This window comes from Mastigoproctus giganteus, chromosome 11 (assembly GCF_048544385.1).
Source record: "Mastigoproctus giganteus isolate SK-2022 chromosome 11, ASM4854438v1, whole genome shotgun sequence".
Taxonomy (NCBI): Eukaryota; Metazoa; Arthropoda; class Arachnida; order Uropygi; family Thelyphonidae; genus Mastigoproctus; species Mastigoproctus giganteus.
The window spans coordinates 23,516,582-23,540,226 of record NC_143585.1 but is presented as its reverse complement, the minus strand read 5'-3'; the positions used below and the strand labels follow the sequence as shown (position 1 = coordinate 23,540,226).

General features: G+C 35.0%; 2 non-coding genes across 2 annotated transcripts; both read right to left on the bottom strand.

Moving 5' to 3' along the window:
• Positions 1-537: 537 nt before the first annotated feature.
• Positions 538-689, bottom strand: TRNAG-GCC (transfer RNA glycine (anticodon GCC)). Its single transcript has 2 exons — positions 651-689; positions 538-572 (listed from the first exon to the last, which is right to left on the bottom strand). It is a non-coding gene; the product is annotated as a tRNA-Gly (tRNA).
• A 10,902-nt stretch (positions 690-11,591) lies between these two features.
• Positions 11,592-11,743, bottom strand: TRNAG-GCC (transfer RNA glycine (anticodon GCC)). Its single transcript has 2 exons — positions 11,705-11,743; positions 11,592-11,626 (listed from the first exon to the last, which is right to left on the bottom strand). It is a non-coding gene; the product is annotated as a tRNA-Gly (tRNA).
• Positions 11,744-23,645: the final 11,902 nt, after the last annotated feature.

The window sequence follows — 23,645 nt, the reverse complement described above, 5'->3', positions numbered from 1 at the left end:
AATATGCTTTTTTTCGTCCAATTCTATTTAAAAAAAAGAAAAAAAAAGAAACACACACATATATATATATATATATTTATCTATTTTTTTTTGAATATGGTAGGTAAGAGGAACACAAACAGGTATCATAATTTTTGAATTGATATCGTGGAAAATGATATTTGAAAAGCAGCCCCAAGCCCTGTCAGGTGGCAGAGGGGTGTAATGGAGGAGCTCTCGTCCCTGAGTGCCAGTATAAGGGAACGCATTAACTTCCCCTTGAATCATTTTCAAGGGAACTGGAATTTACCGTTTGCACTGTACCCTTGCAACTAGATTGATGAATTTTGCTATAGATTGATTGATGAAGCTGTGATATATGCATACGGAGAAATTGTATTACCCTAGAAGGAGTGTTTCGGGAACAACAACACCTCCGTTTTACTTCCATTCTTTACTCACATAAGTAAAATTCTAAAAAAGTAAAAGAAAAAAAAATTTAAATAAAACTGAAAAAAAAAAACCGAACGAAATTAAAATTTTGCATAATAAGTATTACGCCAGGGGTGGGACTCGAACCCACGACCACAACAAGTGTGGACCAGACCTCTGTCATTGTGTTAGGTACTTTTACCCTATTGAACTTCTGGTAATATATGTGACTGCTGGTTTGGCAGGTTCTGGCGCCTTAACCACTCGGCCACCCTGGCACCTCTTCATGTGTTTGTACTTCATTTATTAATATTTATTTTCTACTGAATTTAGACTTTGCCATTCGTATTCATGAATGGTTTGAATTCCAATTTTGAATATCGAAACGTCAGGGAGAACAAAAACAAATAACTAATAATAGTAAGCTGTCTTTGAGTTTTTTGTTCAGGTTAGCTTTCATTCGGTTGGAATGAATATTACTTTGAGAAAGTGCACTCATTCAAAGGCACATGTCTAAAAGCCGTAAAAAATCAAAACCCAGTTCCAAGTACTCTATATTTAGGTGATCAATCGCCCCCATATTTGTTTGTGCCCTGTATTTCTCCCTTTTTAGGTACATCTGCGCAGGGCCGCGCGGTATATATTTGTCACCTGTGTTCAAAGGAAAAATATGACGCCTGGAAAATAAATATCATTTTATCGATATTAGAATTTATAAATAATATTTAATTTTTTTTAAATTTCCTTATAACGCTTTTTTCATGCTACACATATTTGAACATTAAAACGTAAAAAAAATTAAGACAGCTTTGTGGAATATATTTTAGCGAAATTTGATGTTTTAAATAATATCATGGGGTTTTGAAAAAAAAAAAAAAAAATCATGAAAACAGTTAGTAACAATAATTGTTATCAAAATATATAAATATATGTATAAAGTTTAATTCGTATGTTATTACATATTTAACTTATAAAATAAATTGAAATAAAAAGACTGGTTATTAAATAAATTGAACTTTTCGGGCTTTCAGTTCTGAAAATCTTTTTATCACATCCTGCCTATCTAAACTTTCAGTTAAATCGTGTTCTATCCAGACTATACTCAATTATTCAATCTGTCTTGGGACATTGTACTATGAAGATAATTTTCAATTATTTTTAATTTGGAAAATTATCTTTCTACGATAGCTATGTTCAAAAATTTAATTTTCAAAAATGTTTCAATAATTTTCAAAAACTATTTTCAAAAATATACTCTAATACTTCTGTTACTTTCAAATCTGGTTTTAAAATATTTTTAAGTACGTTTAAATCGTTGTCATGTCAATGGCATCGATATTTTGCAAATCTTTACAACATTTTAGAATTACTTCATGGATTACATGCTTTAAAATTATGTATGCCACATAAAAAATTGAAATCATCACTCTCCCAAGGGCTCATATCCGGTGAGTATGGGCTTGGCACACCCAGGGTCCTGAGCTGGATATCATCATTCTTCTCTATCTTGGTGATTCCCTTCCACCTTTGACTCTCTCTCTCTCTCTCTCTCTCTCTCAGGGTAACTCGAGAATTTTTTTTGGCTGGTGCAGCATAAGCCTCAAGCTTCCTTGCACCATATAGCTAATAATAAGAGAGACATCAGGAAATTTAGTTTCGGTTTCCAATATTTCGGCTAAGTGTTTTGATTCATTTAAAAACTAAAAATCCACTATCAGATCGTTTACTTTGTTAGTAATTAGATGAATCATTTAGTTGATCAAGCGAACTACTTTCTGCTACGGTTAGTGGACACGTTGAAGATGTGTACGATTCTTCGACAACATCTTCAACATTTTTAATAGCACCTTCTGATTTCCTCTTTTCTTCATCTTTTACTGAAAATTCTGTTTTTTTGTGAAATTGCGCACCTGAAAATCTTTTTGTTTTTCAGTAAGTCTGGCTGTCTTTAGACATTCTTATGTAATACATTACAATTTAAAATAAAACTATTAAATGTTAAATTTCAGTGAGTTGGGTTAGTAGTCTGTCTGCACTGTCATAAAACTTATCTCTCTCTCACTGCACAATTAACAACAGATCTTTAACAACATTTGCCAGTGACCTGAGTTACTTCACAATTAACAACATTTGCCAATAACCTGAGTGTAGCACCACACAGTTGTTAGGGTACTCTGAAATTATTATTACCCATATGCAGTACATTGCATTTATCGATGTTAAACTTCAACTGCCAATTTGTCGATAGGAAGGTTTGCAATTTTCTAAACTACACAATCGGTTAAGGATGCCTGTACTTTAAAAAAAGTCGAGGAACTTATTTTTATCTTCATCTGTCAATGTAGTCGATATCCGGACGGATTTCATAATGTCAGTCGGTCTTCAGAACACTGGGTCAACTCGTAATCATCAACTACGCCATTTTGTTATATAACAACGGATTATTCAACCAATAGTTAAAGAACACGGTTTTATACATCTAATAAAACTAACTAGTTGCTCATTATAAATCTGCAGTCCACCATCATTCGTTGAACAAACTACACCATTTTTTTGTACAATATATTTTCTCAAAAATATGAGTCTCCCTATTACAGCACTTTCTGAAATTATAAATTGTCTGGAACTCTTTAGGGATTGAAAATCGACCCGACCAGGTCTTGCCAGGACAAAACCTACAGGAGGCCCATTGCAAAGGAAATGTATACCAAACTACAAATTTTATGAAGAAAGATATACGGGAATGAAGAGTCATCAACACAAGAATTTGGGTGCCCATGTAACCTGTATAGAACGCTAAATAGTGTCTTCAAAAGAATCTGAAAGGACTGAAGAATACCGTTCATCAGAATTAATATGAGACCCAACTTGTTATGCTAATGATTGTATCTATGTAAATTTTCCTTGTTATTGACTTTTGTATTTTGATATATTTTTTTTATTGAATTCTTATCTAATCTTATCAAATTTGTTTTGTTCGATATATGTATGTATGAACCACCTTCGTAGTTATTTTCTGTGCAGGGTTGTTTGAATAATAATAATAATAATAATAATAATAATTTCTTGAAGTAACCTGAAGGTTTACTTCCAGAAACACACAGCAGCACTCCACCAGGATATAAGGAAGATAGACAAGCAGTATACCCCACTCAACCTGAGCGAGGAGTGCCCTCCAACCATGAAGTAAAAACGAAGCTAGAAAGATGGGCAGAGGAGACATTCTTTGGCAGACACTACAATGATCTCCATCAAGATCAGATAGATAAAATTGCTTCCAATGCTTGGCTCACGATCGGGTCGCTCTTCACCGAAACTGAAGGATTCATGCTCGCCATTCAAGACCAGGTAATCAACACCAGGAACTATAGAAAATACATCGCCAAGGAGCCCGGAGTGTTCGATGACACATGTCGATGATGTCATCTGGCCTGAGACGCGATCCAACACATCACCGCGGGGTTCAAGGTGATCACCCAGACTGAGCACACTCATAGACACGACTAGGTAGCCAAGTTAATACATCAGAAGCTAGCAAGGAAATACCAGTTGATCGAAAAAAGTGTACCGTACTACAAGTACGAACCCCAGACAGTACTAGAGACCCCAACCCACAAGCTGTACTGGAACCGCGCCACCTATCTTATTGACATAGCGGTACCCAACACTGGCAACCTGCAGAAAACCCATGAGGAAGAAATCAGGGAATACACGAACCTAAGAAAGGAGATTAAAGAGATGTGGCATATACAACAAGTAATGACCATCCCGATCATCGTGCCAACCACAGGTATGGTGCCAAAGACTCTGTATAACAGCCTAGCAGCAATAGGTCTCCCAGTGAAAACGTACAAGGAACTCCAGAAAGTCGCAGTCCTGAACACCTGTAGGATAGTCAGAGAGTTCCTCAACCAACGGTAACAACAGGTATAACAAAAACCATCCTGTGTACTTGGTAGTAATACCCGTCACGAGGTGGAACCCCCCAATCGGGGAAAAATAATATAAGAACAATAATAATAATAAGAATAATTTTTCACAGCGAACACTCAAGTGCGTGCATAAAATATGCATTAAAACATACTAATTATAGTCCTTGATGTTGTCACAGACATTCTCTCAGATATGCCAGACAAACTGTACTTGCTACCTGGGAGTTTAAAACGTTGATGGAACTGATATTCGGGTGACACTCAAGCCAAGTGGACACAATTTCGGCGAAGAACGGACAGTCTGTGACAGCCAAATCCTCTGCTTGCACCTTCACGATGGTGAGACTGTTAGTAACCCTGGGTATAACCTCCATGCACAAGCACATTTCTCCTTGTGGCGCACACACTAGAAGGAGAAATGACGCCCCTCTGTTACCAGGCAGTACTAGGTGGTAGATGACTCTCATCAACCGGGGTAATACCACCACTTTGCTTATTGGAGGCTTGAAGTGATGGAACCCATGAGAGCTAAGTTCCGGTCAACACTTCCCCATCTCTTTCATCATGCAGTATGATTGATGACTTTTGAGGTTATGATGAATATCGTGGCGAGATCCAATCTTCCTTATATTTCGAGGGTACAGCTCTAAAACGGTGTTCGCAGCCCGGCCACTAGTTAGTACACTGGACAGAACCTATTGGTAACTCTCTAGACGTCTTCCAGATCAGCTAGAGTATAATCTTGCTTGATATATGCTTGATATATATATATTCTATTTATTATTATTATTTTTTTCGTTTTGGTTGTTTGACGTATGGAGATTTTATAGCAAAAAATGTGCAAACAAGTTCATTTTTTGTTAATAAAATCAATTTTCCGGGGCAGCAGACGGAATCACTGAAAACAATGTGGGATCCATGGAAATAAAAAATGAAAAGATTGACCACTATTACACTATTCTAACACGAAAAACGAACTTTTTTTTTTTAAATCCAAAAATGGAAAATTGTTTATTAGTTCTCATTGTAATAGCGAGAAGGCTGGTCAGCAAACTGAACTAGGTCATGTTGCTTCAAGAAGAAAATGATAATTACCTCCTCGTCTCTGTCACCAAAGTTTCTGTATATTACCGATTTCATTATCTGACTGCACAGTTACCACCAGGTCTTTCCATTTTCTAATACCCTGAGTGTATTGTTACGTTAATCTCAGATTTGTCAATGCCATTCAACTGCCAATATTTACCATTCGCGGATTTGTGGATCGGAGGATTTGCAACTTTCTAAACTCTGCAATCGGCCAAGGATATCTGTAGTTACAAAAAGTCGAGAAACTTATTTTTAAATACATCTGTCTCTGTAGTCGACATTCGGACGGATTTCCTCATGTCAGTCTGACTGTCTTAACAACACCAGGTCCACTTGTAATTATCCTCACCAATTTATTACATAAATTGTTCAACTAATCGTTAAAGAACACTGTAGAATGCATCTAATAAAACTAACTGTCGCTGGTTCCTGTTTATACATCCAGTCCATCATTAATCGTCGAGCAAATTACACCATTTTTTTGGGAAATGTATTTTCATAAAAATACCCAAGCCTCCATATTACAGCACTTTTTTCAAAATTATAAATTCTCTGGAACTCTTTAGGGACTTCAAAATTGACCCGAACAGGTCCTGCTATTGGAAAATCTACAGGAAGCTCATTGCAGCGGAAATGTATACCAAACTACAAATTTAATGAAGACAGATATTCAACAACGAAGAGTTATCACAACAAGAGATTTTGAGTGCTTATGAACTATAAATAATCTGTACAGAACACGAAATAGTGTCTTCAAAAGATTATAAATGGACTGAGGACACCGTTCAACAGAATTAATGATTCAATTCATTGTTATTTACTTTTGCGTTTTTTGATATTTTTTTTCTGTGTTACTGTCTAACTTGTTTTGTTGGATGTATGTATGAGCCACCGTCCTAGTTATTTTCTGTACAGGGATGTTTGATGAATAATAATAATTTTTCACAGTGAACACTCAAGTACCTGAATGAAACATGCATAAAGAATACCATATTATACTGTACATAATAAATTGTACAATTTAAAAGATAGAGTATTGTGCAATTTTAGAAGATAGTCTTTAGGAACCTTTCGTGACGACTATCCAAAAAAAGTCAAGTGAGATGGTTTGGACGCCAACTTAGACACCCACTATTTATCTCCTACTGCCATCGAATGAGAGTAATCAACTTAAGTTTACCTTCAATGAAATTGTGTGCCATATTTCGTACACAAAATTGAATTTCAGTAGGAAAGAGATTTCTTCTAAATGACCTATAAAGAGATAATCTTATTAAATATGCTTCTTTTCGTACAATTCGATTAAAAAAAAAAGAAACACACACATACACACACATATATATATTCGAGTATGGTTGGTAAGAGGAACACAAACACGTATCATAATTTTTGAAGTGATATCGTGGAAAATGACATTTGAAAAGCAGCCCTAAGCCCTGTCGGGTAGCACAGGGGTGTAATGGAGGAGCTGTCGTCCCTGAGTGCCAGTATAAGGGTAAGCATTAACTTCCCCTGAATCATTATCAAAGGGACAGCAAATTACAGTTTGCACTGTACCCTTGCTTCTAGGGTACAGTGCGAAATAAAACTAAAAAGAAACATCAAAATTATTATTTTGCATACAAAACGTCACGCCAGGTGTTGGATTCGAACCCACGACCACAACAAGTGTGGACCAGACCTCTGTCATTGTATTGAGCCTATTACTGTGTTGAGCCTCTGATAATATATTTCAAAGCTTGTTTGACAGGTTCTGGCACCTTAACCACTCGCCCACCCTGGCACTTGCTAGATTTGTTTGTACTTCTTTCATTTATATATTTACTACTGAATTTAGACTTTTCCTTTTGCATTCATAAATGTTTTGAATTCCAATTTTGAATATCGAAACGTGAGGGAGAACAAAAATAAATAAATAATATTAATAAACTGTCTGTGAGTTTTTTGTCCAATGGAACAGTTAGCTTTCATTCGGTTGGAATGAATATTATAGTGGTACGTTGACAAAGTACAGTAATTCAAATGCACCATGTCTAAAATACGTAAAAAATCAAAACCCATTTCCAGGTACTGTGTATTTAGGTGCTCGAACACCCGTTTTTTGTTTCTGCCCTGTATTTCTCCCTTTTTCAGGTACATGTGTGCAGGGCCGCGCGGTATATATTTGTCGCCTGTGTTCAAAGGAAAAATATGACGCCTGGAAAATAAATAACATTTTTTTTGTAATAATATTTTATCGATATTAGAATTTATAAATAAGATTTACATTTTTTTTATTTCCTTATCACGCTTTATTCATGCTACACATATTTGAAAATGAATAGGAAACATAAAATTAAGACAGCTTTGTGGAATATATTTTAGCGAAATTTGATATGTATCTTTTAAATAATATCACTTAGTTTTGAGAAAAAAAAAAAATCCTGAAAACAGATATTAATAATAATTGTTATAAAATACATAAATATATGTATAAAGTTTAATTCGTATGTTATTACATATTGAACTTATAAAATAAATTGAAATAAAATGACTGGATATTAAATAAATTGAACTTTTCGGGCTTTCAGTTTTATCACGTCTTGCATATCTAAACTTTCAGCTAAATCGTGTTCTATCGAGACTATGCTCAATTATCCAATGTCTTGGGACATTGGATAATACGAAGATAATTTTTAATTATTTTTAATTTGGAAAATTATCTTTCCCCGGTAGCTACACTCACTGGCAATGTAAGAAGTGTTCTTAGAGCAACTACTACGTTTGGAAAAGTGGTGCATGAATTGTTTTCAAAAATAAACTCTTATACTTCTGATACTCTCAAATCTGCTTTTAAAATATTTTTAATTACCTTTAAATCGTTGTCATGTCAATGGCATCGATATTTTGCAAGTCTTTACATCGTTTTAGAATTTCTTGATCGATTACATGCTTTAAAATTATGTATGCCACATAAAAAATTGAAATCATCAGTGTCCAAGGGCTCACATCTGGTGAGTATGGGCTTGGTACACCCAGGGTCCTGAGCTGGATATTATCATTCTTCTCTTTCTTGGTGATTCCTTTCTACTTTTGACTGACTCTCTCTCTGAGGGTAACTCGAGAATTTTATTTGGCTGGTGCAGCATAAGCCTTAAGCTTCCTTGCGCCATATAGCTAATAATAATAATGTGTTCTTAATAAATCAAACGTCTGTATTGAAAAATAAAAATGCGTCTAGTATTGAAAAATAAAAACTAATTTTAAAATTTAACTCTGCATCGTTTATAGCTTCTTCTGGATTTTCATAATCACATGATTCAAATTGAATTTTCTTTTTACGTCGACGTATAAGGGAGACATCAGGAAATTTAGTTTCGGTTTCCAATATTTCGGCTAAGTGTTTTGATTCATTTAAAAACTCTAAAAATCCACTATCAGATCGTTTACTTTGTAAGTAATTAGATGAATTATTTAATTGATCAAGCAAACCACTTTCTGGTACGGTTAGTGGACACGTTGAAGATGTTGACAATTCTTCTAAACTGAAATTATTTTTAATAGCACCTTCTGATTTTTTATTTTCTTCATCTTTTACTTAAATTTTTTTTTTTACGATATTGCTCTTCAGAATTAATATGAGACCCAACTCGTTATGCTAATGATTGTATCTATGTAAATTTTCCTTGTTTTTGACTTTTGTATTTTGATATATTTTTTTTTATTTAATTCTTATCTAATCTTATCAAATTTGTTTTGTTCGATGTATGTATGCATTATAAATTCTCTGTAGCTCTTTAGGGATAAAAAATCGACCCGACCAGGTCTTGCCAGGACAAAACCTACAGGAGGCTCATTGCAAAGGAAATTGTATACCAAATTACAAATTTTATGAAGAAAGATATTCGGGAATGAAGAGTCATCAACACAAGAATTTGGGTGCCCATGTAATCTGTATAGAACGCTAAATAGTGTCTTCAAAAGAGTCTGAAAGGACTGAAGAATACCGTTCATCAGAATTAACATAAGACCCAACTCGTTATGCTAATGATTGAATCTATGTAAATTTTCCTTGTTATTGACTTTTGTATTTTGATATATATATTTTTTTATTTAATTCTTATCTAATCTTATCAGATTTGTTTTGTTCGATGCATGTATGTATGAACCACCTTCGTAGTTATTTTCTGTGCAGGGTTGTTTGAATAATAATACTACTACTACTACTAATAATAATAATGCTGTGTGTTTGTGGAAGTAACCTGAAGGTTTACTTCCAGAAACACACAGCAGCACTCCAAGAGGACATAAGGAAGATAGACAAGCGGTATACCCCAATCAACCTAAACGAGGAGTGCCCTCCAACCATGGGGTAATCAATTGTATAGTAGTTGTATACAGGAAAATTGTATACTGTAATTATCAACATCACCATTTTATTACATAAATTGTTCAACTAATCGTTAAAGAACACGGTAGAATGCATCTAATAAAACTAACTGTCACTGGTTCCTGTTTATAAATTCAGTTCACCATCATTCGCCGAAAAAATTACACCATTTTTTGGGAAATGCATTATCATAAAAATACGCAAGCCTCCATATTACAGCACTTTTTCAGAATTATAAATTCTCTGGATCTCTTTAGGGACTTCAAAATTTACTAGAACAGGTCCTGTTATTGAAAAATCTACAGGAAGCTCATTGCAGCGGAAATGTATACCAAACTACAAATTTAATGAAGACAGATATTCAAGAATGAAGAGTTATCATAACAAGATATTTTGAGTGCTTATGAACTATAAATAATCTGTATAGAACACGAAATAGTGTCTCCAAAAGTTTATAAATGGAGTGAGGACACCGTTCAACAGAATTAATATGATTCAATTCATTGTGTATCTATTTAAATTTTCCTTGTTATTTACTTTTGTGTTTTTTGATATTTTTTTTCTATGTTACTATCTAACTTGTTTTGTTAAATATATGTATGAGCCACCGTCCTAGTTATTTTCTGTACAGGGATGTTTGATGAATAATAATAATTTTTCACAGTAAACACTCAAGTACCTGAATAAAACATGCATAAATTATACCAAATTATACTGTATATAATAAATTATACAATTCAAAAGATAGAGTATTATGTAATTTTAGAAGATAGTCTTCAGGAATCTTTCCTGACGACTATCCAAAAAAAGTCAACTGAGATGGCTTGGACACCAACTTCAGACCCCCACCATTTAGCACAAAACATTGAGATTTGGCTGTCGTTCCTACAATACACTTTCTTTGTACCAGATTTTTTACGCCAGAACTCCTGGTTGGCTTGTAATTTTTTTTTATTTATATTATGCTGTTTCCCTATTTACATTGTATTTAGTAAATAAACTACGATGACGATCCAATTTAAAAAAGAAATTGCCATAACCGACCGATAGGGGCCGACACTTATTCTGAAGGTTGTGTTCACTTTCTACATTGGATAAGCAAAACTTTAAATGTAAACTTTTCGTCTTGATCACATTTCCGAATGAGAGTAATCAACTTACATTTACCTGCTATGAAATTGTGTGCCATATTTCTTCACAAAATTGAAAATAAGTTGGAAAGGGATTTCTTCTAAATTACGTATAATAAATATGCTTTTTTTCGTCCAATTCTATTTAAAAAAAAGAAAAAAAAAAGAAACACACACATATAAATATATATTTATCTATTTTTTTTTTTTAATATGGTAGGTAAGAGGAACACAAACAGGTATCATAATTTTTGAATTGATATCGTGGAAAATGATATTTGAAAAGCAGCCCCAAGCCCTGTCAGGTGGCAGAGGGGTGTAATGGAGGAGCTGTCGTCCCTGAGTGCCAGTATAAGGGAACGCATTAACTTCCCCTTGAATCATTTTCAAGGGGACAGGAATTTACCGTTTGATTTGTACCCTTGCAACTAGATTGATGAATTTTGCTATAGAGTGGTTGATAATAGATTGATAAAGCTGTGATATATGCATACGGAGAAATTGTATTATAAAATAAGTGTTTCGGGAACAACAACACCTCCGTTTTACTTTCATTCTTTATTCACATAAGTAAAATTCTAAAAAAGTAAAAGAAAAAAAAATTAAATAAAACTGAAAAAAAAACCCAACGAAATTAAAATTTTGCGTAAAAATGTATTATGCCAGGGGTGGGATTCGAACCCACGACCACAACAAGTGTGGACCAGACCTCTGTCATTGTGTTAGGTACTTTTACCCTATTGAACGTCGGATAATATATTAGACTGCTGGTTTGGCAGGTTCTGGCGCCTTAACCACTCGGCCACCCTGGCACCTCATTAGATGTTTGTACTTCTTTTATTAATATATTTTCTACTGAATTTAGACTTTGCCATTCGTATTCATGAATGGTTTGAATTCCAATTTTGAATATCGAAACGTCAGGGAGAACAAAAACAAATATATAATAATAGTAAACTGTCTTTGAATTTTTTGTCCAGGTTAGCTTTCATTTGGTTGGAATGAATATTACTTTGAGAAAGTGCACTCATTCAAAGGCACCATGTCTAAAATACGTAAAAAATCAAAACCCAGTTCCAAGTACTGTATATTTAGGTGATTGAACGCCCCCATATTTGTTTGTGCCCTGTATTTCTCCCTTTTTTAGGTACATCTGCGCAGGGCCGCGCGATATATATTTGTCGCCTGTGTTCAAAGGAAAAATATGACGCCTGGAAAATAAATAACATTTTATCCATATTAGAATTTATAAATAATATTTACATTTTTTTAAATTTCCTTACAACGCTTTTTTCATGCTACACATATTTCAACATTAAAACGTAACATACAATTAAGACAGCTTTGTGGAATATATTTTAGCGAAATTTGATATGTATGTTTTAAATAATATCATGCAGTTTTGAAAAAAAAAAAAAAAAAAAAAATCGTGAAAACAGTTAGTAACAATAATTGTTATCAAAATACATAAATATATGTATAAAGTTTAATTCGTATGTTATTATATATCTAACTTATAAAATAAATTGAAATAAAAAGACTGGTTATTAAATAAATTGAACTTTTCGGGCTAAAATTTTTGTGATAAAAAATCTTTTTATATGTGTAGCATGTGATAAAAAATCTTTTTATCACATCTTGCATATCTAAACTTTCAGTTAAATCGTGTTCTATCGAGACTATGCTCAATTATTCAATCTGTCTTGGGACATTGTACTATGAAGATAATTTTTAATTATTTTTAATTTGGAAAATTATCTTTCTACGATAGCTATGTTCAAAAATTATTTTCAAAAATATACTCTAATACTTCTGTTACTTTCAAATCTGGTTTTAAAATATTTTTAAGTACCTTTAAATCGTTGGTCATGTCAATGGCATCGATATTTTGAAAATCTTTACAACATTTTAGAATTTCTTGATCGATTACATGCTTTAAAATAATGTATGCCACATAAAAAATTGAAATCATCACTGTCCCAAGGGCTGATATCCGGTGAGTATGGGCTTGGCACACCCAGGATCCTGAGCTGGATATCATCATTCTTCTCTTTCTTGGTGATTCCTTCTACTTCTGTCTCTCTCTCTCTCTCTCTCTCTCTCTCTCTCAGGGTAACTCGAGAATTTTTTTTGGCTGGTGCACCATAAGCCGCAAGCTTCCTTGCAACATATAACTAATAATAAGAGAGACATCAGGAAATTTAGTTTCGGTTTCCAATATTTCGGCTAAGTGTTTTGATTCATTTAAAAACTAAAAATCCACTATGAAATCGTTTACTTTGTTAGTAATTAGATGAATCATTTAGTTGATCAGGCGAACTACTTTCTGCTACGGTTAGTGGACATGTTGAAGATGTGGACGATTCTTCGACAACATCTTCAACATTTTTAATAGCACCTTCTGATTTTCTCTTTTCTTCATCTTTTACTGAAAATTCTTTTTTGTGAAATTGCGCACCTGAAAATCTTTTTGTATTTCGGTAAGTCTGGCTGTCTTTAGACATAATAATATTTATGTCTAAATGTAGAAATAATATTTATTTTTTAATATTCTTATGTAATACACTACAATTTAAAATAAAACTATTAAATGTTAAATTTCAGTGAGTTGGGCTAGTAGCCTTTCTGCACTGTCATAAAACTTATCTCTCTCTCACTGCACAATTAACAACAGATCTTTTACAACATTTGCCAGTAACCTGAGTGGAGTACCACACAGCTGTTAGGTTACTCTGAAATTATTATTACCCATATGCATTACATTGCATTTATCGATGTTAAACTTCAACTGCCAATTTATCGATAGGAGAATTTGCAATTTTCTAAACTACACAATCGGCTAAGGATGCCTGTACTTAAAAAAAAAAGTCGAGGAACTTATTTTTAACTTCATTTGTCCCTGTAGTCGATATCCGGACGGATTTCATCATGTCAGTCGGTCTTAAGAACACTTGGTCAACTCGTAATCATCAACTACGCCATTTTGTTATACAGATTATTCAACCATTCGTTAAAGAGCACGGTTTTATGCATCTAATAAAGCTAACTAGTTGCTCTTTATAAATCTGCAGTCCACCATCATTCGTTGAACAAACTACACCATTTTTTTGTACAATATATTTTCTCAAAAATATGGGTCTCCATATTACAGCATTTTTTGAAATTATAAATTCTCTGGAGCTCTTTAGGGATTCAAAATCGACCCGACCAGGTCTTGCCTGGACAAAACCTACAGGAGGCTCATTGCAAAGGAAATGTATACCAAACTACAAATTTTATGAAGAAAGATATTCGGGAATGAAGAGTCATCAACACAAGAATTAGGGTGCCCATGTAATCTGTATAGAACGCTAAATAGTGTTTTCAAAAGAATCTGAAAGGACTGAAGAATACGGTTCATCAGAATTAATATGAGACCCAACTCGTTATGCTAATGATTGTATCTATGTAAATTTTCCTTGTTATTGACTTTTGTATTTTGATATTTTATTTTTTTATTTAATTCTTATCTAATCTTATCGAATTTGTTTTGTTCGATGTATGTATGTATGAACCACCTTCGTAGTTATTTTCTGTGCAGGGTTGCTTCTCCGTAGCCAGGTGGGAAGGAGCAGCAGCAGTGCATAGCACACGCTTCTTGATTAGACCGGGGTTCGAGCCCGTCACCACCAAATATGGAGGATGCGGAAAGGTCAGGGAATGACCACCGCATATCCCGGAGCAATATGGCCTTAGTTGCTAATGCTCCTAAAAAAAAAACCAAAACAACAAACAACAAACAAAACAGCAGGGTTGCTTGGATAATAATAATAATAATAATAATAATAATTTCTTGAAGTAACCTGAAGGTTTATTTCCAGAAACACATAGCAGCACTCCACCAGGATAGGATAGAAGGAAGATAGACAAGCAGTATACCCCACTCAACCTAAGCGAGGAGTGCCCTCCAACCATGAAGTAAAAACGAAGCTAGAAAGATGGGCAGAGGAGACATTCTTTGGCAGACACTACAATGATCTCCATCAAGATCACATAGATAAAATTGCTTCCAATGCATGGCTCACGATCGAGACGCTCTTCCCCGAAACTGAAGGATTCATGCTCGCCATTCAAGACCAGGTAATCAACAGCAGGAACTATTGAAAATACGTCGCCAAGGAGCCCGGAGTGTTCGATGACACATGTCGACGATGTCATCTGGCCTGAGACGCGATCCAACACATCACCGCGGGGTGCAAGGTGATCACCCAGACTGAGTACACTGATAGACACGACAGGTAGCCAAGTTAATACATCAGAAGCTAGCAAGGAAATACCAGTTGGTATTTCCGTACTACAAGAGATTATAGTATTTCCGTACTACAAAAAGTGTACCGTACTACAAGTACGAACCCCAGACAGTCCTAGAGACTAGAGACCCCAACCCACAAGCTGTACTGGGACCGCGCTACCTATCTGATTGACATAGCGGTACCCAACACTGGCAATCTGCAGAAAACCCATGAGGAAGAAATCAGAGAATACACGAACCTAAGACAGGAGATTAAAGAGATGTGGCATAAAAAACAAGTAACGACCACCCCCGATCATCGTGTTAACCACAGGTATGGAGCCAAAGACCCTATATAACAGCCTAGCAGCAATAGGTCTCTCTGTGAAAACGTACAAGGAACTCCAGAAAGTCGCAGTCCTGAACACCTGTAGGATAGTCAGAGAGTTCCTCGACCAACGGTAACAGCAGATATAACAAAAACCTTCCTGTGTACTTGGTAGTAATATCCGTCACGAGGTGGAACCCCCAATCGGGGAGAAATAATAGTCCTTGAGGTTGTGACAGACATTCTCTCAGATATGCCAGACAAGCTGTACTTGCTACCTGGGAATTTAAAACGCTGATGGAACTGATATTCCGGTAACACTCAAGTCAAGTGGACCCAATTTCGGCGAAGTGCGGACGGTCTGTGACAGCCAAATCCTCTGCTTGCACCTTCACGATGGTGGGGCTGTTAGTAACCCTGGGTATAACCTCCATGCACAAGCACGTGGTGGGTGACCACCCAGATGTGAACCAACAAAGCAGGGGTCGAGGTGTGGCGCACACACCACATGGAGAAATGATGCCCCCTCTATGTTACCAGGCAGTACTAGGTGGTAGATGACTCTCATCAACCGGGGTAATACCAACACTTTGCTTATTGGAGGCTTGAAGTGAGAGAGCTAAGTTCCGGTCAAACTTCCCCATCTCTTCCATCATGCAGTAGGATTGAGGACTTTTGAGGTTATGATGAATATCGTGGCGAGATCCAATCTTCCTTACATTTCGAGGGTACAGCTATAAAACGGTATTTGCAGCCCGGCCACTAGTTAGTACACTGGACCGAACCTATTGGTAACTCTCTAGACGTCTTCCAGATCAGCTAGAGTATAATCTTGCTTGATATATGCTTGATATATATATATTCTATTTTTTTTTTTTTTTTGTTTTGGTTATTTGAGGTATGGAGATTTTATAGCAAAAAATGTGCAAACAAGTTAATTTTTTGTTAATATAATCAATTTTCTGGGGCAGCAGACGGAATCATTGAAAACAATGTGGGATCCATGGAAATAAAAAATAAAAAGTTTGACCACTTTTTATTTTTTATTTCCATGGATCCCACATTACACTATTCTAACAAGAAAAACGAACTGTTTTTTTATCCAAAAATGGAAAATTGTTTACTAGTTCTCATTGTAATAGCGAGAAGGCTGGTCAGCAAACCAAACCAGGTCATGTTGCTACACGAAGAAAATAGCAATTACCTCCTTATCTCTGGCAGCAAAGTTTCTGTATATCACCGATTTCATTATCTGACTGCACAGTTACCACTAGGTCTTTTCATTTTCTAATACCTTGAGTGTAGTGTTACGTTACTCTGAGATTTGTCAATGCCATTCAACTGCCAATATTTACCATTCGCGGATTTGTGGATCGGAGGATTTGCAATTTTCTAAACTCTGCAATCGGCCAAGGACATCTGTAGTTACAATAAGACGAGGAACTTATTTTTAACTACATCTGTCTCTGTAGTCGACATTCGGACGGATTTCCTCATGTTAGTCTGTCTGTCTTAACAACACTAGATCTACTTGTAGTTATCAACCTCACCATTTTATTACATAAATTGTTCAACCAGTCGTTAAAGAACACGGTAGAATGCATTTAATAAAACTGACTGTTACTGGTTCCTGTATATAAATCCAGTCCACCATTATTCGTCGAGCAAATAACAACATTTTTTTTTGGGAAATGTATTTTCATAAAAATACGCAAGCCTCCATATCACAGCACTTTTTTCAGAATTATAAATTCTCTGGCGCTCTTTAGGGACTTCAAAACTGACCCGGACAGGTCCTGCTATTTCAAAATCTACAGGAAGCTCATTGCAGCGGAAATGTATACCAAACTACAAATTTAATGAAGACAGACATTCAGGAAAGAAGAGTTATCATAAAAATAGAATTAATATGATTCAATGCATTGTGTATCTATGTAAATTTTCCTTGTTATTTACTTTTGTATTTTCTGATTTTTTATTCTGTTACTATCTAACTTGTTTTGTTGGATGTATGTATGAGCCACCGTCCAAGATATTTTCTGTACAGGGATGTTTGATGAATAATACTCAAGTGCCTGAATAAAACATGCATAAATTATACCAAATTATACTGCATATAATAAATTATACAATTATACAATTCAAAAGATAGAGTATTATCCAATTTTAGAAGATAGTCTTTAGGAACCTTTCGTGACGACTATCCAAAAAAAGTCAACTGAGATGGCTTGGACACCAACTTAGACACCCACTATTTATCTCCTACTAACATTTTCCAATTAGCACAAAACATTGAGATTTGGCTGTCGTTCTTAAAATACACTTTCCTTATATCAGATTTTTTACGCCAGAACTCCTGGTTGGCTTTTAAATTTTTTTTTTTTTTTTTTAAATATTACGCTGTTTCCCTATTTACATTGTATTTTGTAAATAAACTATGATGACCATACAATTTAAAAAAGAAATTGCCATAACCGACCGATAGGGGCCGACACTTATTCTGAAGGTTTTGTTCACTTTCTACATTGGATAAACAAAATTTTAAATGTAAACTTTTCGTCTTGATTTCATTTCCGAATGAAAGTAATCAACTTAAGTTTACCTTCAATGAAATTGTGTGCCATATTTCTTACACAAAATGAAATAAAAAGGAAAGGGATTTCTTCTAAATGACGTATAAAGTGATAATAAATATGCTTTTTTTCGTACAATTCTATTAAAAAAGAAAGAAAGAAACACAGATACATACATATGTTTTTGAACATGGTTGGTACGAGGAACACAAACACGTATCATAATTTTTGAAATGATATCGTGGAAAATGATATTTGAAAAGCAGCCCTAAGTCCTTGCACAGGGATGTAATGGAAGAGCTGTCGTCCCTGAGTGCCAATATAAGGGAACGCATTAACTTACCCTTGAATCATTTTCAAGAGAACAGTAATTTACCGCTTGCACTGTACCCTTGCTGCTAGATTGGTTGATAATAGATTGATGAAGCTGTGATATATGCATACGGAGAAATGGCATTACCAGAAAAGGATTGTTTCGGGAACCACAACACCTCCGTTTTACTTTCATTCTTTACTCTCATAAGTTAAATTCTAAAAAAGTAAAAGTAAAAAAATTTAAATAAAACTGAAAAGAAAAAAAAAACATTAAAATTATTATATTTGCATACAAAATGTTACGCCAGGGATGGGATTCGAACCCACGACCACACCAAGTGTGGACCAGACCTCTCATATTGCAGCTCGTTACACTTGTGTTTAGTCTCTCGTAAGTTATTCGAATTCTAAGTTGAGAGGTTCCGGCGCCTTAACCACTCGGCCACCCTGGCACTTGCCTGATGGGGTTCTACTTCTTTTATTTATATATTCACTACTGAATTTTGACTTCCCTTTTGCATTCATAAATGTTTTGAATTCCAATTTTTGATATCGAAACATCAGAGAAAACAAAATAAATTAATAATAACAATAAACTGTCTTTGAGTTTTTTGTCCAATGGAACAGTTAGCTTTCATTCGGTTCGATGAATATTAAAGTGGTACGTTGAGAAAGTGCAGTCATTCAAAGGCACCATGTGTAAAATACGTAAAAAATCAAAACCCAGTTCCAAGTACTGTATATTTAGGTGCTCGAACACCCCGTATTTGTTTGTGCCCTGTATTTCTCCCTTTTTTAGGTACATGTGCGCAGGGCCGCTCCGCATATATTTGTCGCCTGTGTTCAAAGGAGAAAATAAATAACATTTTTTTGTAATAATATTTTTTAAATATTAGAATTTATAAATAATATACATACATTTTTCAGTTACGAAAACTCACCTGCTGCAGGGTAATAAGACTTCAATATTTAATTTATAATAAATTTAATGCTGATAATATTTATTTTTTAATATTCTTCTGAAATACACTGCAATTTAAAATAAAACTACTAAATGTTAAATTTCAGTGAGTTAGGCTAGTAGTCTGTCTGCACTGTCATAAAACTTATCTCTCTCACTGCACAATTAACCACAGATCTTTTCATTTGCCAGTAACCTGAGTGTAGTACCACACAGTTGTTAGGTTACTCTGAAATTATTATTACCCATAGGCACTACATTGCATTTATCGATATTAAACTTCAACTGCCAATATTTACCATTCGTGAATTTGTCCATCGGAGGATTTGCAATTTTCTAAACTCCGCAATCGGCTAAGGATGCCTGTACTTAAAAAAAAAAGTCGAGGAACTTATTTCTAACTTCATCTGTCCCTGTAGTCGTCTTCCGGACGGATTTCATCATGTCAGTCGGTCATAACAACACTGGGTCAACTCGTAATCATCAACTACGTCATTTTGTTATATAGATTATTCAACCAGTCCTTAAAGAACACGGTTTTATGCATCTAATAAAACTAACCGGTTCCTCTTTATAAATCTGCAGTCCACCATCATTCGTTGAACAAACTACACCAACTTTTTTGAAAAATATATTTTCTCAAAAATATGCTTCTCCCTATTCCAGCACTTTTTGAAATTATAAATTCTCTGGAGCTCTTTAGGGATTCAAAATCGACCCGACCAGGACAAAACCTACAGGAGGCTCATTGCAAAGGAAATGTATACCAAACTAGAAATTTAATGAAGAAAGATATTCGGGAATGAAGAGTCATCAACACAAGAATTTGGGTGCCCATGTAATCTGTATAGAACGCTAAATAGTGTCTTCAAAATAATCTGAAAGGACTGAAGAATACGATTCATCAGAATTAATATGAGACCCAACTCGTTATGCTTATGATTGTATCTATGTAAATTTTCCTTGTTATTCACTTTTGTTTTTTCTGATATTTTATTTTTTTGTTTAATTCTTATCTATTTTGTTTTGTTGGTTTTATATATGTATGAACCACCTTCGTAGTTATTTTCTGTGCAGGGTTGTTTGAATAATATTAATAATAATAATAATAATAATGATGATGATGATGCTATGTGTTTCTGGAAGTAACCTGAAGGACTACTTCCAGAAACACACAACAGCACTCCACCAGGACATAAGGAATATAGACAAGCGGTATACCTCACTCAACCTAAGCGAGGAGTGCCCTCCAACCATGAGGTACGAAACGAAGCTAGCAAGATGGGCAGAGAAGACACTCCACGGCAGACACTACAATGATCTCCATCAAGATCACATAGATAAAACAAGCGGGACGCTCTTCCCCAAGACTGAAGGATTCATGATCGCCATCCAAGACCAGGTAATCAACACCGGAAACTATAGAAAATACATCGCCAAGGAGCCCAGAGTGTTCGATGACACATGTCGACGATGTCACCTGGCCTGAGAAACGACCCAACACATCACCGCGGGACGCCAGATGATCACCCAGTCTGAGTACGCTCATAGACACGACCAGATAGCCAGGATAATACATCAGAAGCTAGCAAGGAAATATCAGTTGATCAAACAAAGTGTACCGTACTACAAGTACGAGACCCAGGCAGTACTAGAGACCCCAACCCACAAGATGAACTTGGACCGCGCCATAATAACGATAGGACTATCCAGCAGAACAGATCGGATATAACCCTTGTGGACAAGAAGGAAAAGGCTACCTATCTGATTGACATAGCGGAACCCAACACTGGCAACCTGCAGAAAACACACGAGGAAGAAATCAGGAAGTACACGAACCTAAGACAGGAGACCAAAGAGATGTGGCATATACAACAAGTAACGACCATCCCGATCATCGTGTTAACCACTGGTATTTACCTAGCTGTTAAAAAAAGTCGAATAAAAAAGTTGGGCGCATGCCGAGCACGCGCGGTAGATGTCCTTCGCGTTTCTTTCAGGCATTTTGATTTGTATATATCGATTACGAAATAAAAGAGCTTTTTTATTGTAAATATTTTATTGATCATTCACAGATTTTCTTAATTTCTAGAAGACCAGATACAATGGATTGATGAAAACCAAAGTAAGAGATGTACATTAGCAAGTGCAACGTATCTAAATAACTCCGTAAAATAGCACCGATTGATGTACCGATCTTGTAGTTGAAGCGACTTAGGTAACTGTTAGGGGCACCTAACAATGGAATGTAACGAAAATGCGAGACGAAAAAAGAATTGTTGACAAATATTTGTCAACAATTTCTGGTTAAAGGGGTGTTAAGCCACAACTGTCCCCCCCCTAAAGTTCCCCTGACTCGAGATATTCTACCGGTAACGAAAAATGCGTCACGCACTATAATCACAGTACTAGTAGTGCGAGCGTGGGAAGCGCATCTAGTGCAAGCCGCGGATGACGCCACTTCCGTGATCGATCAAATTTACTCGGTATAAAGTCGGAAAAACTGGGAGCCCATTGTTAAAATATTCACAGCTCACCCCTGAGTCTACCTGTCTTAACAAAACTAGATCCACTTGTAATTATCAACCTCACCATTTTATTACATAAATTGTTCAACTAGTCGTTAAAGAACACGGTACAATGCATCTAATAAAACTAACTGTCACTTGTTCCTGTTTATAAATCAGTCCACCATCATTCGCCGAGCAAATTACACCATTTTTTTGGGAAATGCATTTTCGTAAAAATACGCAAGCCTCCCTATTACAGTACTTTTTCAAAATTATAAATTCTCTGGAGCTCTTTAAGGACTTCAAAATTGACCCGAACAGGTCCTGCTATTGAAAAATCTACAGGAAGCTCATTGCAGCAGAAATGTATACCAAACTACAAATTTAATGAAGACAGACATTCAGGAATGAAGAGTTATCATAACAAGAGATTTTGAGTGCTTATGAACTGTAAATAATCTGTATAGAACACGAAATAGTGTCTTCAAAAGGTTATAAATGGAGTGAGGACACCGTTCAACAGAATTAATATTATTCAATTCATTGTGTATCTTTTTAAATTTTGCTTGTTATTTACTTTTGTATTTTTTGATTGTTTATTGTGTGTTATTGTCTAACTTGTTTTGTTGGATGTATGTATGAGCCACCGTCCTAGATATTTTCTGTACAGGGATGTTTGATGAATAATAATAATAATAATAATTTTTCACAGTGAACACTCAAGTGCCTGAATAAAACATCCATAAAGCATACCATATTACACTGTATATAATAAATTATACAATTATACAATTCAAAAGATAGAGTATTATCCAATTTTAGAAGATAGTCTTTAGGAACCTTTCTTGACGACTATCCAAAAAAAGTCAACTGAGATGGCTTGGACACCAACTTAGACAGCCACCATTTATCTCCTTCTGACATTTTCCAATTAGCACAAAACATTGAGATTTGGCTGTCGTTCCTACAATACAATTTCCTTCTACCAGATTTTTTACGCCAGAACTCCTGGTTGGCTTGTAATTTTTTTATATTACGCTGTTTCCCTATTTACATTGTATTTTGTAAATAAACTACGATGACGATACAATTTAAAAAAGAAATTGCCATTAACGACCGATAGGGGCCGACACTTATTCTGAAGGTTGTATTCACTTTCTACATTGGATAAGCAGAATTTTAAAGGTAAACTTTTCGTCTTGATTTCATTTCCAAACGAAAGTAATGAACTTAAGTTTACCTTCAATGAAATTGTGTGCCATATTTCTTACACAAAATTGAATTTCAGTAGTAAAGGGAATTCTAAATGACGTATAAAGAGATAATCTTAATAAATATGCTTCTTTTCGTCGTACAATTCTATTAAAAAAAAAAAAAAGAAACACACACGTATATATTTGAGTATGGTTGGTAAGAGGAACACAAACAAGTATCATAATTTTTGAAGTGATATCCTGGAAAATGATATTTGAAAAGCAGCCCTAAATATGAATTTACCGTTTGCCCTGTTCCCTTGCTACTAGATTGATGAATTTTGCTATATAGTGGTTGATAATATATTGATGAAGCTGTGATATATACGGAGAAATGGCATTACCATAAAAAGGAGTGTTTCGGGAACCAACAACACCCCTGTTTTACTTTCATTCTTTACTCTCATAAGTTAAATTCTAAAAAAGTAAAAGAAAAAAAATTGAAATAAAACTAAAAAAAAAATAAATAAACATTAAAATTATTATTTTGCATACAAAACGTTA